This window comes from Thermobia domestica, chromosome 12 (genome assembly GCF_964235325.1).
Source record: "Thermobia domestica chromosome 12, izTheDome1.hap1.1, whole genome shotgun sequence".
NCBI lineage: Eukaryota > Metazoa > Arthropoda > Insecta > Zygentoma > Lepismatidae > Thermobia > Thermobia domestica.
The window spans coordinates 172,962,682-172,978,708 of NC_137465.1; positions in this window are offsets into that span (position 1 = coordinate 172,962,682).

Below are 16,027 nucleotides of genomic sequence, written 5' to 3' on the forward strand. Positions count from 1 at the left end.
ATTCATAAATAATTAATTCATTAATCTAGTTTTTAAAAATTAAACTAATTTATGCAAAAATACCTTAAAGAAATCTTGTTTGAAGACTTCTTCCAAAAGCAAAAAGGGAAAGTTGCCTTACGTAAAGATTTCATTCATTCTTTATCCCTTTGTAACTCAGGTAAAAAGGGTCACTCTTTCTCTCCCTCAATGTGGCAAGGTCCTTAACAAATGCGTAATAAGTCCCATTCCAATTAAAAGAAGTTCCTTTCTCACAGGACAACTTCACATTTTACCCCGACCACCTGGAACACACACATAGTAATATCTCGCAGTGTTTCCTTTTGTTTACATGCCGTCAAACAATTCTCTTACATTTTCTCAGCCTCCCACCAGTTAGCTATCATTCTCTGTCCTTTTAAACAATTCCTGTATTTCTATACATATATGCTGTTTCTAAATACATGTAACTAAGTTATGTGACATATCTTTTGACTTCCAACAGTTAAAGTATTGTCCGACACCTATCTATCATTTTCAAGTGTCAGTATCTTCTTTTGTATTAATGACAGAAGGGTCAAACATATGTTACAGTTAAATAATGGTCTATTATTTCAAATACAAAGGTCTTTATGTATAATCCATTGTTTCTACGATCAGAAACGTTGGATAGATTTCCCTATACAGCTACTGCCACCCCCTCTTCCTGTGCTCTTTTCCCACTGGTTACCTCACCTTACGACTCCCATTCTTTCATTATATGTGTGTTCTTCCTTAGAATTAGTTTCTTGAATACCAAGACCAACTGTGTTTAAGGTTAACAAAAAAAGACCTCTGTGGACATGTTCTGAAGTTCCTTCAATTATTGTTCACCACTTGAGGGAGGAATAAGAAAGGAAGAAACAAGTTTCTTAAAGGTTTGGAAAAAACGGTAAGTAATCAGCATAAATTGTATAAATCAACATAAATTGTATTAAAAATAAAGTAAAATTCGTAAAATTTTAATTAAATAGTATTAAAAAACAATATTTTTATCATAGGAAATTTGCATCCATTTTGGTGAGATTTTCGGTTTGTACACTAATTCTCGTGAAAATATGGGGAATTTGCAGCAATTCTGGTGAGATTTTCGGTCTCTTGGTGAATTTTTGTCCAAAATGGCGGAATTTGGGTCCATTTTGGTGAGATTCTCGGACTGAGTTGGTGAGAATGCCGGTCTATACTACTTATATTGACCTCTACTTCGTGATTTTGCTGTGAAAGTTTATCAATTTGTTGAGCCGTACAAAGATTCATTCCCTTTAATTGTTCTATGAATACATTCAAAGAAAGACAGGATGTCTCACCTGTCTCTGTTCGTGTACTACCAGTGTCAGAATCTTATTTCGCTAGGCTGGAGATTTCTTCCTCAATTTCATGAATAACAACACAACTATGACTATACTTAGGTGAATTGTCCAATTATGCCAGTTTGTCCAGTACAGTTTTTTTTTAATTGTTCTCTAGATTTGGTCACCCTACATTAATACCAAACAAAAATTATGAAAGAAGAATTGTAATTTGATATTTCGATAAACAATACAGCCGCAAGTTTCTTTCACGCCTAAAAGTACTAAATTTTACCCTGCTTAAGCATCTGTTAAATTTTGCTTGTCACAATTTTTCAATGTTATGTTACTGTTGCAACAACGACAGTAAAGTCTTCAGTACTTACTCTAAAAATGTTTTAAAATTACCTGTCTCCAGCTACAGTAGAAAAAGAAAGAGTATGTATGTATATATCTATATATATCTATATATATCGATCTATCTATCTGTCTATATATATATATATATATATATATATATATATATATATATATATATATATATATATATATAACCATTGACAACTTCAATTATCTTCATATAAAAGATTTCCAAACCGCTCACAATTAAAACTTTATAAATACAAACCAATCCTATATGAAAAGCTGCATTAGATCTATACATTCTATTTCAAATATCATACTAGAATACATCAATATTAAAGCTAGGCCTATAAAGAACATCCGATCACGCTACTAGTTAAAGGTACTCAGGCTTGGATAAATTTCTAATTGCGCTGAATCCAAATAAAATATTTAAAACTTGTTTGTACGTGCAGTAGGGTGTATCGAAAAACTTTTTTTTTCGAAATGTTCAGTGGCCATTAATCTTAGTGGCTATTTTTGGCCAAATGTGGTTAATAAAACACAGAAAAAATTTCAGATCGATACCTCAATTTTTTGAGGTGCGGTCATCGGCTTGAAATTTTTTTAAAAAACTTACGAAATATTAGATTTTTTAAGACAGCAAGCAAAATTGTTATAATGTTCCACTTATGTAGTAATAATTATTCTCCAGATAGTCCAAATATATTGTTTAAAGATTTCAAGACTATATTTCAATTTTTTGAGTTGTTGCCATCCTTCTGAACTGTGGGGGAAAAGTCTGTAATCTTGTATATTAATGTATATTTGTAAAAATTCCCCCCAAAATATTTAAACATGATAGTGATTTTTCTGTCAGCTATCAGACACAATGGAGTCAAAAATCAATAATATGAAATGTATTTAAGTTTTTATATATTTGGAAAACATGTAACATTTTAAAAATTGCAGAAAACTCGCTGAGATACAACATTATGGTTCTTGCAGCTCTTACCTTATTTAGAAGTAAATGTATTGTTTATTACATTATTACTTACAGAATAGAAATAAACCATAACTCACGACGGGGAGGTGGCTGCAGTTCGAGTTCCGCCCTCTCTCCCACTACAAGACTTATCTTTGATTTTGTATTTCCAGATTACTGGTTCTCCAATGTTGTCTAATATTTACGTTCAGTTACTCATTTTTAGTATTCTGATTTTGTGAAGTATGGTATCCGCTCCCGAAATTTTAAAGTTGTCAAAGGGTCAATCCATACGAAATGTTCCAGAGATGGTTGCTCGACCATCTCCGAAAATTATAAAAATTTGAGTGTGACGAACCGTGTGTATGAGAAGGTCAATAACATCATTCACATTGTCATATGTACAAGTGTTCCTGATTGGCGGCATCTTTGTTGTCGGTGGAGTGCCAATTTTTGCATTTGCAAGCGTTTACGAAAACTACAGTTGCTCAGGACGTACGAAACAGAAAAACACCAAACAAAAACGAATGTTTAGAGGAGAGACTGAGGTAAACGAAGAATATAAACTTTTGCGTCTAAATAAATATACAGGGTTGCAAACCAATACATGAAATCACCAGAAAAACTAGAGAAAATTACACTATTAAACGGGCTGTATTTTGGAATGGGATAAAGTTTTGTGCTGAATACTATTTCATGTAAAGAGTCTGTAGAAATATCCACAGCTATGATAATAGTGACACCATAGATTTATGGGGAGCCGAAAGTTGAAGTTTGTGATTTTGATGTCATTTTTGAGGCGTAATATCTCAAGAGGGCAAAGTTCTAAAAATTGCTGTTTATGCCACAAAGGAATTCTGTATAGGAATAAACTATTGATAAAAAATCATGACTGATATTACATGGAGAAAAAAATGAGGACACGGTAAAAAAAAAAAAAACGGGAAGAAAGCACCTGCGTGACGATTGTCGTAGCCCGGAAAAATGTAAATGTTAGGATATGTTTCATACTAGATCTCTAAAACTACGCATGGTGCAGTAATAAAGCCCGCTTTTGTTTGTGTTCAGTTGTGCGAAAGCTTTCGAGTGGCGTTTGTTCCATCTTTCTAGCTCCATGATCATTGCCACGTTTATATGGTAAGAGGGTTATCTCCCCCTTGCACCCACGACACCCATCGTCCAACTGAACGGCGGTATTAAGACACTTAATGTATCAGCAAAGTGATATTTAAATCCAATCCAAGTTACGGAAGTTAATATGTTCACAAAGTTGCATTACATTTATCCTAACTAAATATAAAACTACATGGACTGACATAAAATAAAAGGGTACTTCCGGTTGACGTGGAAAGGAGAAATTTAGCATGATTGTTGCTTGCCAAACGTTAATATTTTTAATTTTTAGAGGATCTAAAGGAAGGATGAAGAAATTCCCTATGTTTTTTAAATGGATCCTTGTTTGGACTTATAATCTCATGTTAGGTACTTGGAATTGGAATAAAAACTCTAAATTCGGTATGCTTGTATGTTTCCGTTAGCGTTAGTTAAGTAAATGACCAGAAATAAAGATTTTAACCGTAGAGAGGTTTTATGGGGAACTTAAAAAAAAAACCTTCCAATGTTATATGGGACATCTTCTACGCCCCAAAATGTTTAGGCACTTCCGGCAGGATTAGAATGATAAAATTTGGCATGATTGTAGACTTCCGGGACTAATCCACGGAAAAAATTGCCAAAAGTGAATATGTTTAGTTTTTAAGGTATATATTAGGGGTATGCAGTAATTCCCATGCTATTTAAATGGGTGTTTTCTTCTGATACAAAATCTTATCTTTTAGATAGTTGAAATACGAAAAGAAACTTGAAATTTGGTAGAATTGTAGGTTTTAGAGTTTCAAAGCCGTAGGCTGAGCAAACACGGGGGTCTGGGGGATGAGTTCCCAGATAGCCAAAGGCTAGTCTATTCTTTATAACGTAACCTTGTGAGCATATTGACTTCCCTAACTGGGATTGGATTTAAATACCACTTTGCAGATACATTAAGTGTCTTAATACCGCCGTCCAGTTGGACGATGGGTGTCGTGGGTGCAAGGGGGAGATAACCCTCTTACCATATAAACGTGGCAATGATCATGGAGCTAGAAAGATGGAACAAACGCCACTCGAAAGCTTTCGCACAACTGAACACAAACAAAAGCGGGCTTTATTACTGCACCATGCGTAGTTTTAGAGATCTAGTATGAAACATATCCTAACATTTACATTTTTCCGGGCTACGACAATCGTCACGCAGGTGCTTTCTTCGCGTTTTTTTTTTCCATGTCCTCACTTTTTTCTTCATGTAATATCAGTCATGATTTTTTATCAATAGTTTATTCCTATACAGAATTCCTTTGTGGCATAAACAGCAATTTTTAGCACTTTGCCCTCCTGAGATATTACGCCTCAAAAATAGCACCAAAATCCCAAACTTCAACTTTCGGCCCCCCCATAAATCTTTGGTGTCACTATTATCATAGCTGTGGATATTTCTACAGACTCTTTACATGAAATAGTATTCAGCACAAAACTTTATCCCATTCCAAAATACAGCCCGTTTAATAGTGTTATTTTCTCTAGTTTTTCTGGTGATTTCATGTATTGGTTTGCAACCCTGTATATTTATTTAGACGCAAAAGTTTATATTCTTCGTTTACCTCAGTCTCTCCTCTAAACATTCGTTTTTGTTTGGTGTTTTTCTGTTTCGTACGTCCTGAGCAACTGTAGTTTTCGTAAACGCTTGCAAATGCAAAAATTGGCACTCCACCGACAACAAAGATGCCGCCATTCAGGAACACTTGTACATATGACAATGTGAATGATGTTATTGACCTTCTCATACACACGGTTCGTCACACTCAAATTTTTATAATTTTCGGAAATTGTCGAGCAACCATTTTCACAATTTTTGAACTTCAGATGGATTGACCCCAAAATAAGTCCATGGCGAGGTTTGCATCACACACAGAACTAGCTTCTGTCACTAATTTTATTATGCACTCTACTGTTTAAGTAATGCAAGGAAACTGGTTATTTCTTCATTTGCAACTGTGGCAATTTTTATGTTATGTTGCAGCTCATTTTTGCTTAGGTGTTGTGTTAGTGGTGGCTTCATCAATACACACTCAGGTCAGTTTAAGTCATCTCAATGTAGATTTTCGCGTCTAATTTGACCTCAGGAACTTTGAATTTTCCTAACAAATAAGGATAATGTTCTTGCTTTCAAAATTCTTCTCCAACTGAGCCTTCTTATTGTCACATCTGTGTCCAATATCATTGCCAGAAATAAATTCGCGGGGATGACTAAACCATACATTTTGCATTATTACTCGATCTATGAGTGATTTAGTATCTGAATTCATAGGTCTAGAAAACGACATAAGTTTCCATAAATGTTTAGCTCCTTGTGTGCACGATGTTTCAGTTTTAATACACAACCATACAGGAGCATAAACATTCATTATGAAGGAAACCATAACCTTGAGCTCTGTTGACGGATTTTCCGTTCTAATGTAAAGGTGTACTATTCTACTAGCAGTTGTCACCCATCTCACCTGATGAAGCTTTCCAGGCTTTTGACTAGCCAAACTTGCAGAATAATGACCCAATGAAAATTCCAGTTTGGCCCCGTAGTCTTAGCATCGATTTCATGGATTAAATATCGAAGTGGAAGTTCATTTGTATGCAACAGACAAACTATTCTTTGAAGTGGCTTTACTAAATAATTTTCAATATTGGCCATTACTCCATTTTTCTTCCAGTATTAACTGGCGTTTCATCACACTCTAGAACAACAAGTTTTGACATGTCAAGATTTTGGTCATTGAAAAATTGAGTAATGGCTAACTTGATGCTGTCTCCCCTCCCTGATAATGGACATAAGTGGCAGATAGATATACTTAGATTGTGGCCCTTGAACTAAAACGACATGTTCTTTCTTCATTATCATATGTGGTATGCCATCTATTTCGTTCAGCACTAGCGTTGGTCTTGCCTTCAATCAAAATACAACCCTGAACTCTTCAGTGACAGTGTTCATGAATGTTTTTTGTTCGTCCCTTTCAATCTTGTTTGGATCAAGATCAAGCCAATATCTTCTAAAAGTAAAGAAGCTAGAAGTGCAGCATGACGGCCAGACACTTTTGACCTGCAAACCATAGACGCGAACGTTGGTAGTTAAACTCTCATTTGCTTGGCTAGTGGACTCGTATCTTCTATCAGTTCTTGGAGGTAGACGGAATTCTTTATCTAAACCCGAACATTCTAAATCGTGGTCACTATTAGAGAGATTTGCGTCTTCGTTTAAGTTTTGTTCAGCTTGCTTTAAATGTTCATTTCCACGTTTTTTGGTTTTTCATACTGATTTGTTCACTGATTTTGGGAGCTGACGAACTTTTTTGTGATATTGAAGAATTAAGGCAATGATTCATTGTTGACTTGAAGTAGCTTTTCCACATATAGATTATTTCTTCCAAACTTGAATTATTTTAGAAGCAACTATGTAAGCAATTTCCCTGGCTGGCGGATCTTTTCTAGAATTGGAATTCCTCTTCTTTGTTTCCCTTTCAGCACACTTTCTATTATAGGCAGTTGAACACAACTAAACTCTTTTGAAGACCCAATCAGGGCCGTGCCGTGAAAAATCAGCGCCCGGGGCGAGAGTATACGACGGCGCCCCCATACATATATTTCAAACAATTTTTCGTTTCTTTTTTCTTTTTTCTCCCGAATTTTTCACCCCTCTTACTTCGGCGCCCGAGGCCGTCGCCCCGCTCGCCCCCCCCCCCGGCACGGCCTGGACCCAATGACATCGTGAATAATGTGTTGTACGTTCTCTGACCGTAATCGAATCTTATTCTCCAATTCCATGTTGATACAAGCAAAACAATTGTGCACTCATGAACACATATGGAGAAAACCACAGTCTCGTAAACAATAGGATCAAGCAAGAAAACAGCATCACGCGCCAACGCTACCAAACTAGCAGAAGCACAACACTTAAATGTGATAATTCACCTCAAACTGATTCTTATGTCTGAGTAGGGCGAGTCCATTTGTTTTGATTATTGAATTGCAGGAGAGGCAGCTGCCACACACAAATACTAAAGTTTATCAAATTTCCCCCCGATGTCAAGTCAAAGCGATGGCAGCATCTGATGAACAAGAGCAAATTATTTTAAATTTCTTTCTTCATTATATTTGGACTATTTGGAAAGCAATTCTTACTAAGAATAATACTGTATAAAGTGATAAATATTTCACTTATTGTTTTAAAAATCTACGATTTCATCATTTTTTCCGAATTTCAAGCCAATGGCGGCACCTCAAAAAATGGTGGTATCAATTTGAATTTTTTCTATGTTATATTAAACACATTTGGCCAAACATGGCCACTAAGGGTAACAAGATTTCGAAAAAAAAAAACGTTTTTTTCGATACACCCTAACGTGCAGTCACGAGAAAATTAACTCAAAGTTGGAGTCTTTCAAGTACCACTGATGTCAATAGTAAAATATCCAGGCTTTGACACATTTCTAATTGCACTATTTTACTAATTTTCTTTTATTTTTTAAGAAAAAGTGTCTGTGAATGATTAAGTAATAATACAACTTGAATATTACATAGGTTTATGATTTGTAGTACGAGATACTCAATGAATTTCTTGTTTATGATCTGTAAAGCAAAGATGTATATCTAAACTTGGAGGTTATTTTTCTCGTGACCTCATGGACAGATAAGTTTAAAAATATTGAATCCAGCATCCTTAAAACAGTATAAAACCTGCATTTCGAAATCTATTCAAGAGTGGGCACTATTACTTTTGACTTAAGCTGTACTTCAAACACTTCAACATTAAGATATTTTTTTTGTGATACCCATGATTATATATATATATATATATATATATATATATATATATATATATATATATATATATATATATATATATATATATATATATATATATATATATATAAATTTTTACAAAAAATTTCTTTGATTCAGCGTAATTAAAACGCAATTAGTAATGTATTCGAGCGTGGACACTTTTTACTGGTCCCATGACTTTTTTTTTTTTAAGATTCTAAAACTAAACACAAATTATTGCTTTACAAATTGTGCGACAACTGATACGCCTATATTCCTATAAGCCTCTTGGTTCCATTCCTCAACTCTTCTGTCTTGGCAATTCCTTGCTGTAATCAAGTTTACAGTACTTGATACGTACTTATTCTGTGAAGAATATAAGTACTGGAGTGTCTACTGAGAATCGAACCCTTGATTGTAGGTTCTCAGTCTATCTCAATCTTAGGTTGATTTCTCACAGAATATTGCGAGAAAGAGAGAGACAAACATGAATTGAAGAGAATAAGAAACTGACAATTGAGTGATAAAGAGGTTTTAATTTTATTACTTCTTCTCGTAAAGTGTGTAAAGGCTGTGCTTGAGATACGAAGCAAGGAGTCTGAAACTATGAAAAAAGGTTAATATGAAAAGACAATAAGCCTACATTGTGTTCTTTGTGGTAGTTGAAATAAGCCTCAAAGACTCCGCTTCTTCTTGATTTACGTAACTTATATCGACGAATGGCAAGTCTAGAGTTGAAGTGTAGACTTGAAGTATATTGACTGAACGTAAATGATCCTTTTTATATAAAACTGCGGAGTGCAATTCGCACGCCGTTTATATTTCCTTGTCTGGAACTTCCACGTGTATGTCTGATAGAATAAAATAAGTTTTGGGCTTATTTCAATAAAGAGGACTAGATTGTGAAAACAATCCTGACTTAATTCATTCAATTCAGACACTTAATATTTTGTACACAAGCCACCCTTGAACTGTTTACATAAATTGTACAAAAATAAATAAATATTTACAATAATTTCGGGTTTTTAAAATTTGGTATACTATTATATTATTACATGAAGTTCTCATTTTTTCTTATTGTATCTCATTAGCAATAAGACAATCAGAAATATTTTGTTACTGGCAACGACGTACGCCTACAACCCTTTCTGCAGGCAAAAGGGAAAGAAAAAAGCAAGAGGAAGATGATGAAAAAGAAAGCAAAGACAGAACGAGAGTCGAAGCCAAATGACAGAAGGATGAACTCATAGAAACACACAATGTTTGGGACGCCAGCGTCTTTTAAAGACCTTTCATTGTTTGTTTGTATTTCGGAGACTACAAGCGGAGACTTTTTTCTCTGACTTCACCAGCGAACTCCTTCGAGCGACAAGAGCTACCAAATGAATCTAGTACCTACAGTAACGCCATATCAGAGGATAAGTAACTAGTTCTAGCCATTTTTTTAATTCATATATATTCATTGGCGTCACAGGATTATTTTTGCAAGGGAGATCAAAGTTTGTAAGACTATGGTTTTTGATGTTTTTTTTATTTTAAATATATTTATGGTCATGTAGCTTCTTGGAATAAGGAAACACAAAGGACGTAGAAACGAGTTACTTAAGGACTTATTTGTATGATACCATCCCGCCATTCGCCTAGTGTATCTGACGGAAAATTCTGAAGGTGATGACACTTCGAATTACATTCGCAAGCAACTCTAGAATCCTGCTGTATCCTGCCGCAATCACCAATCCAACAATGAAAGCAGGCATTGTTGCAGCATTCAAAAGATAATCTATTCTACTCTTTTCCCAGTTGTACCTACTGTTCAAAAGTCCCAATAATCACGAGATAGTTTACAGCAAAAATCCCAATAGCTTAACATTTTCCAAGTTTCATATAACATACTTTTACAAGAGAACATGAAGAAATTTATATATATTGAAGCACTGAATTTTAAAGATATTTCTTAGGGCACGGGAACTTAATTCAAATTATTCATTCACTTGAATTCCAAGGAGACCACAACCCCTCTTGCGCCTCCTTGCGGATGTTCATCTATATCTTTTTTTTCAATCTAGTTCTTTTTAAATACACATTTCATTAATTTTAACTAATGCCTTGAGAAGAATAGTATCATTATAAAATTTTACAAACATGAGTAATAAGAAAACTAACTAACTAACTCTATGGTCCATGGAACCCGAAGGTTCAATACCGCGTTCACAAAAACTCTCCATTGACTTCTGTCCTTCGCCAACTGCATCCAGTTTCTACTTTGTATTCCTATTTCTGCGAGATCCATCTTAATATTATCCTCTCAACTGCGCCTAGGTCTTTCTAATGGTCGTTTTATAATTGGATTTTCAGTTAAAGTTTTACAAGCGTTCCTACTTTCTTCCATTCTGGGTACATGACCTGCCTACCTGAGCCTCCTAGATTTGATGATCTTAACAATGTTTGGTAAACGACATAAATTATGTAGTTTCTCGTTATGAAGTTTCCGCCATTCCCCATTTCCGTTCCTCTTGAATCCGAATATTCATCTCAGGTTCTTGTTCTCGAATACTTTCGGTCTACTTTTGTAACCATACAGGTTAACAGACATGATTATCGATTTATATATTTTAAGCTTCAAATCCATCGACAGAATTCGTGACGACAAGACATTTTGAACTGAATAATAACACCAATTCTCTGCTTTTAGTCGATATTTAGTTTTTTCGTTAATACGGTTTTGATCTGTTAATATCATAAAGAAAAAGCTAAGTGATTGAATTCTCAGATTCGTTTCGTTGTTGTGACGAATCGATTTGTCTAATAGGAAAGCTTATACGAGTATACTTTTCTTTTCAAAACGTTCAATTTGGTCAGTTGTAATGTCTTCTCTCTATGTTAATCCATGTGGCGGATTTTGGAGGGAAGTCACATAAGATATATATACTTCTATCGATATGACTTCCTGCCAGAGCCACCACGAAGGATGCCAAACTACTCAATGTTGAGGTAAGGCTTGAGATTATCTCGACTTTGTCATGTACAGTCTAGTTTAAAAAATCTTGGCCACCCAACTTTGCTTTAGAAGACCATATTCTAGCAATCGTACCTAGGTTCTAGTACTTTATCCCTAAATAAAATTTTCAATTGGCCAAAGAAAATTCACATTTATTTGGTTTAAGGAGTAAGGGAGCTTTGCAAAGAACGATGGGGGACAGTTTTTTGGACAAGACTGTACAAGAGATGATGTATTCAATACTATTTTCTTGCAGACTTTATCTCCTGGATTTTCCCAATGGTAAACTTTTGAGTCCTTTTGGAAGGAAGGTAGTATAGGAAAGAAATATTCACTCTCAGCGGGATACGAACTCAAGTCATGTGACTAATGAGTAGTAATGAACTTGACAAATCTCAGAGGGAACACTAGTTCACCCAAGTGTTAGTTCTCAAAAACTGTTTTGGTGTTACATGGTACATAGTATAAGAACTAGATATAAACTGATAAAATGATTGTAAGAGTATATTGAAGAGCATTTATTAACGTTTAAGAATACGAAAATCGTTACACAATGTACTCCAATAATAAATATTGTTTTTATCATTTCTTAGTGAATCTTTAGTGATGCGAAAGAATTCTGATAACTTTTAGATGAAAGTAAGTAAGAAAAAAATCTGGATATAAATTTTGTATATACGTAAGTTTACAAAACGAGACGTGAAAAAATCTGGACGAAAGAAGAGAATATTGTCGAGAATCGAGACAAAATGAGAAGAATTCTACCGAGAATTGAGACTAGACGAGATGCCCACAAAATTCACAATACAAGATAAGTAAACTTTATTTCTCACCTCCTCTCGTAGGCAACATTATTAGTAAGTAGTAAACACCTTGGAGAGTTATCTTTCGTTTCTAAATTTATATTATTTATATAGCTAATTTGTTGCTAAAACATACCATCATCATTAGTATTAAGTGGGAAAGAGATGGTGGAAATAGATCAATTGTCGTTTTTAATAGTAGGGTCGTTATCAGATTAAAATGAAGCCTGTCGTAAGATTGGTAAGAAGAGAGTTATATGAACTTACTTTTTAAAAATTTTTATATATCATATTATTACATTTTCATAAACAAGTTCTATGTCACGTGTTCTCTCACATTGTTCTTTCCAATTCAGTTGTCCATCCTAATTAATTGTGGCAGTAGAAACACAACACAAACTTAAAATAAAAAGCACCCACTAAAAAGTAACAAATGAATTAATGGCGGAAAATATGTTATTTTTCTGTATGATCAAAATGATCAATTTAGCGTCTCTTTCAGCAGCAACGCTTCATGAGACATGGACATATAGCTTAACGTGGGATACGAACCACATGAGCTCCCGCCGCGAATCGAACCCGGGTCTCTCATGCCAAAGAACGTGTACTCTAAGCGTTTAGCCCCGAGGGAGCTCTTCGTATAAACAAAATAATTTATCTTTGCGGCTATTATCGATTCTCTATGCTTATTACCAACGAAGCAAGTTTGGTTTCTATTTAAATTTGATTTACAGTATTTAACTAAAATGTAATTTTCAGAATAGAAACTTTTCCCAAAAGAGATTTAGGATTTAGATTTCTGGCTTTCGGCATCTATGGCCATTTAGTCCGTCACGTTTGGGGGATGACGTCCCTCGGCGAGCTCACAATCCGGGAAAATGGAAGGAAGAAAGAATTGGAGAAGGAAGGAAGCGGCCTGGGACCTATAAGTTAGGTACCACCCCAGCATTTGCTTGGTGTGAATGAGGAAAAACCCAGGAAATCTCATTCAGGATGGCTGGCCTGTAAAAGTTTTTTCTACACTTTTTCGACCGATTGCCCCCACCGGGGTTCGATTCCCGGGACCGCTCACACCGAAGGCGAGCGCGTTAGTGACTACACTACGCGGAACCACTTCCCATTTAGAGATAACTATGGTATAAGATATTTTTCCTTCATAAGATTAGCTACACTGTTTCTGCATATTCTACGAGTTCGGTAACCAGCAGTTAATGTGTGGAGGTGTTTATCTTTCCTCCTTGGTCCGCTTTACCTTACTTCCTCAGCCTCCTAGTCTTTCCATCAAGTTTTCCGTGCGTTCAACATGCTGTAAAACCGAGACCACCCCCTTCGTTCACCATGCCATGCGTATATATACTAACAATATAAAATGCATATAGGATATCTCCATAAGCTTTTGTGTATGTATTAAAACCAAGTTAATGGCCCTCCGTTTGCAACTTGATGCTGTGTGTTAAGTTCCGCACAGGATGAGGTCTTTTGGTACAGCAGTTCTTAGGTTTCTCTTTATGAGAGGAATAACAGCAGGGGAGTGAGGGATGTCATTTCTCTTCTCATTCTCTCCCTATATAGGATAGCTTGTCATGTATCAAGATGGAACATTTTCTTTTTCACGTATCACACAAGAACCATTTGGAGTCCCCATTCCATATGGTTCACTATTATTAATTGGAACTGAATCCTGAGTTTGATACCAATGGTAGATGTTGCACTCTTATGTACGTCAATAGAGTACTTCACCGCGAAAGTAACACGTTATCGCTGCGTTACCACATGCAAAATGTAACGCGTTATTTTATATATATATATATATATATATATATATATATATATATATATATATATATATATCGTACGTCTCATATAGCCTCGCTGCTGAAAGGGACGTTAAACTCAAAATCAACTCAACATTAGTATTTTGCTCGTTGGCAGGTCCTGCAGCTAATGAGGGATTTTCTTTTCAGTTTTAGGTTTGGACTTGGAAATGTTTTCTCCCACGTTTCTCGATTTTCAGCTTCATCTTTTAACTCCCAATATTTTCTCCTATCTTTCAATGTGTTCTTCTCCTTCCTATTCTTCGCTTTCCTTCCATATTTCCTTTTGTAGCAGTATGAAGAAGACAATTCCTTCGCAAAATGTGTCCAATCCAATTGGTCTTCCTACGAACGATGCTGGCTAAAACCTTCCTCTTCTCTCCTATCTGTCTCAAAATATATTTGTTACTCTCTCTCTGTCCATTTTATCTTCTTCAACACCACATTTCGAAGCTCTCTAAATATTTCTTCTCTAACTTCTTCCGTAATGTCCAAGTCTCTGAACCATACAGTCCAATAAATTTAGATCCCGAATATAGGATGATTCCCCTTTTTCTTCTTTCGATTAAAATAATAATCTGCAATATCTTTCATGAAAGTATTAAGTTTTCATTAAATAAGGCGCTTTTTTTTTTTTTTTTGAAGCTTCATAATAATTCCTAGAAAGTGATCTTACACCCGCTCCCTTCCACTTTAAAAAATGCTCTACGATAACTTTTGTAAGCATCACTAGATTTTGTTACGAACTGCTTATCTAAGTTTTCACATAGTCCCAACTGTTTGAAGTCAATCAAATATGACGATGAATAATTAACCTCTTCGTACCACGATTTAAAAAAAGAAAAAAAAATATTGTTTGACAAGTTCCGTAAAACGAGTCGATTTTCATCAAATATGGCGTACTTTTTCCTGTGGATTTCCAATCATGTCAATTGCTACGAATTGAAATGACCTATTAATATGAGGATGCATTTTCTCAGATTTTGAATAAGGTGTTTTCAGTGAAAAGTTACTAAAAACATTGAAATTTTAATAGCACATAGTGTATATTTTGTGGAAGATTAGAAACTTAAACCCTACTAAAATGCTCGTTAGCCGTTAGCTTTCCTTCCTACAAAAGTAACATGTCATTGTTGCTTTACCTCACGGAAAGGTAACGGGTTACAGTTATTATACGCACAATGCAACTGAGTTTGAAACCGATAGTACATGTTATTGGGTGAGTCAATAGATTATTTCACAAATGTAACATGTTATCGTTGCATTGCCTTATGAAAAAAAAAGTAAAAAATAACGCGTCAATGTTACTATATGTATTGCAGGTGAAGTTTGAGTTAATTGCCTATAACATGTGAAACAGTACTCTGGGTAAGTTTAAAAAAAATGGGTTTATTACCCCTAGGTTACTCCACTAAAAAGTAACGCGTTATCATTTCTTCCCCTCATGGATAAATATTACCTTACAGTTGTTCCTTAAATTTAAATGAAATTTGTAATTAATTGTTTCTTACAATTACCAAAGAATTAATTTCAGATAGGCCTCTTTTGCGCTTGCACAAGGTATTATTCCAGTTTTCATTTTCTTGCATTGTCTTCTGTTATGTAAAGTTTATTTTTAGACTTCTGAATTGTGCTATAAATACGTATCCTGCAGTCTTACAGAATGATAATGTACGTCTGTCTGTCTGCTGACAGGCATCTGAGCAGAAACGGTCTTCTTCTCACCTCAACCTAGGTTGGTGGGCAACATGGACATTTTAAAACTTTTCTCTTCCTTGGGAGAGCTATTTCTACTTTGATAAGGTCTTTTCACTGTAACTGCATCTAGATATTCTATCCTTGGTCTTCTTCTTCTTCTTCTTCTTCTTTAT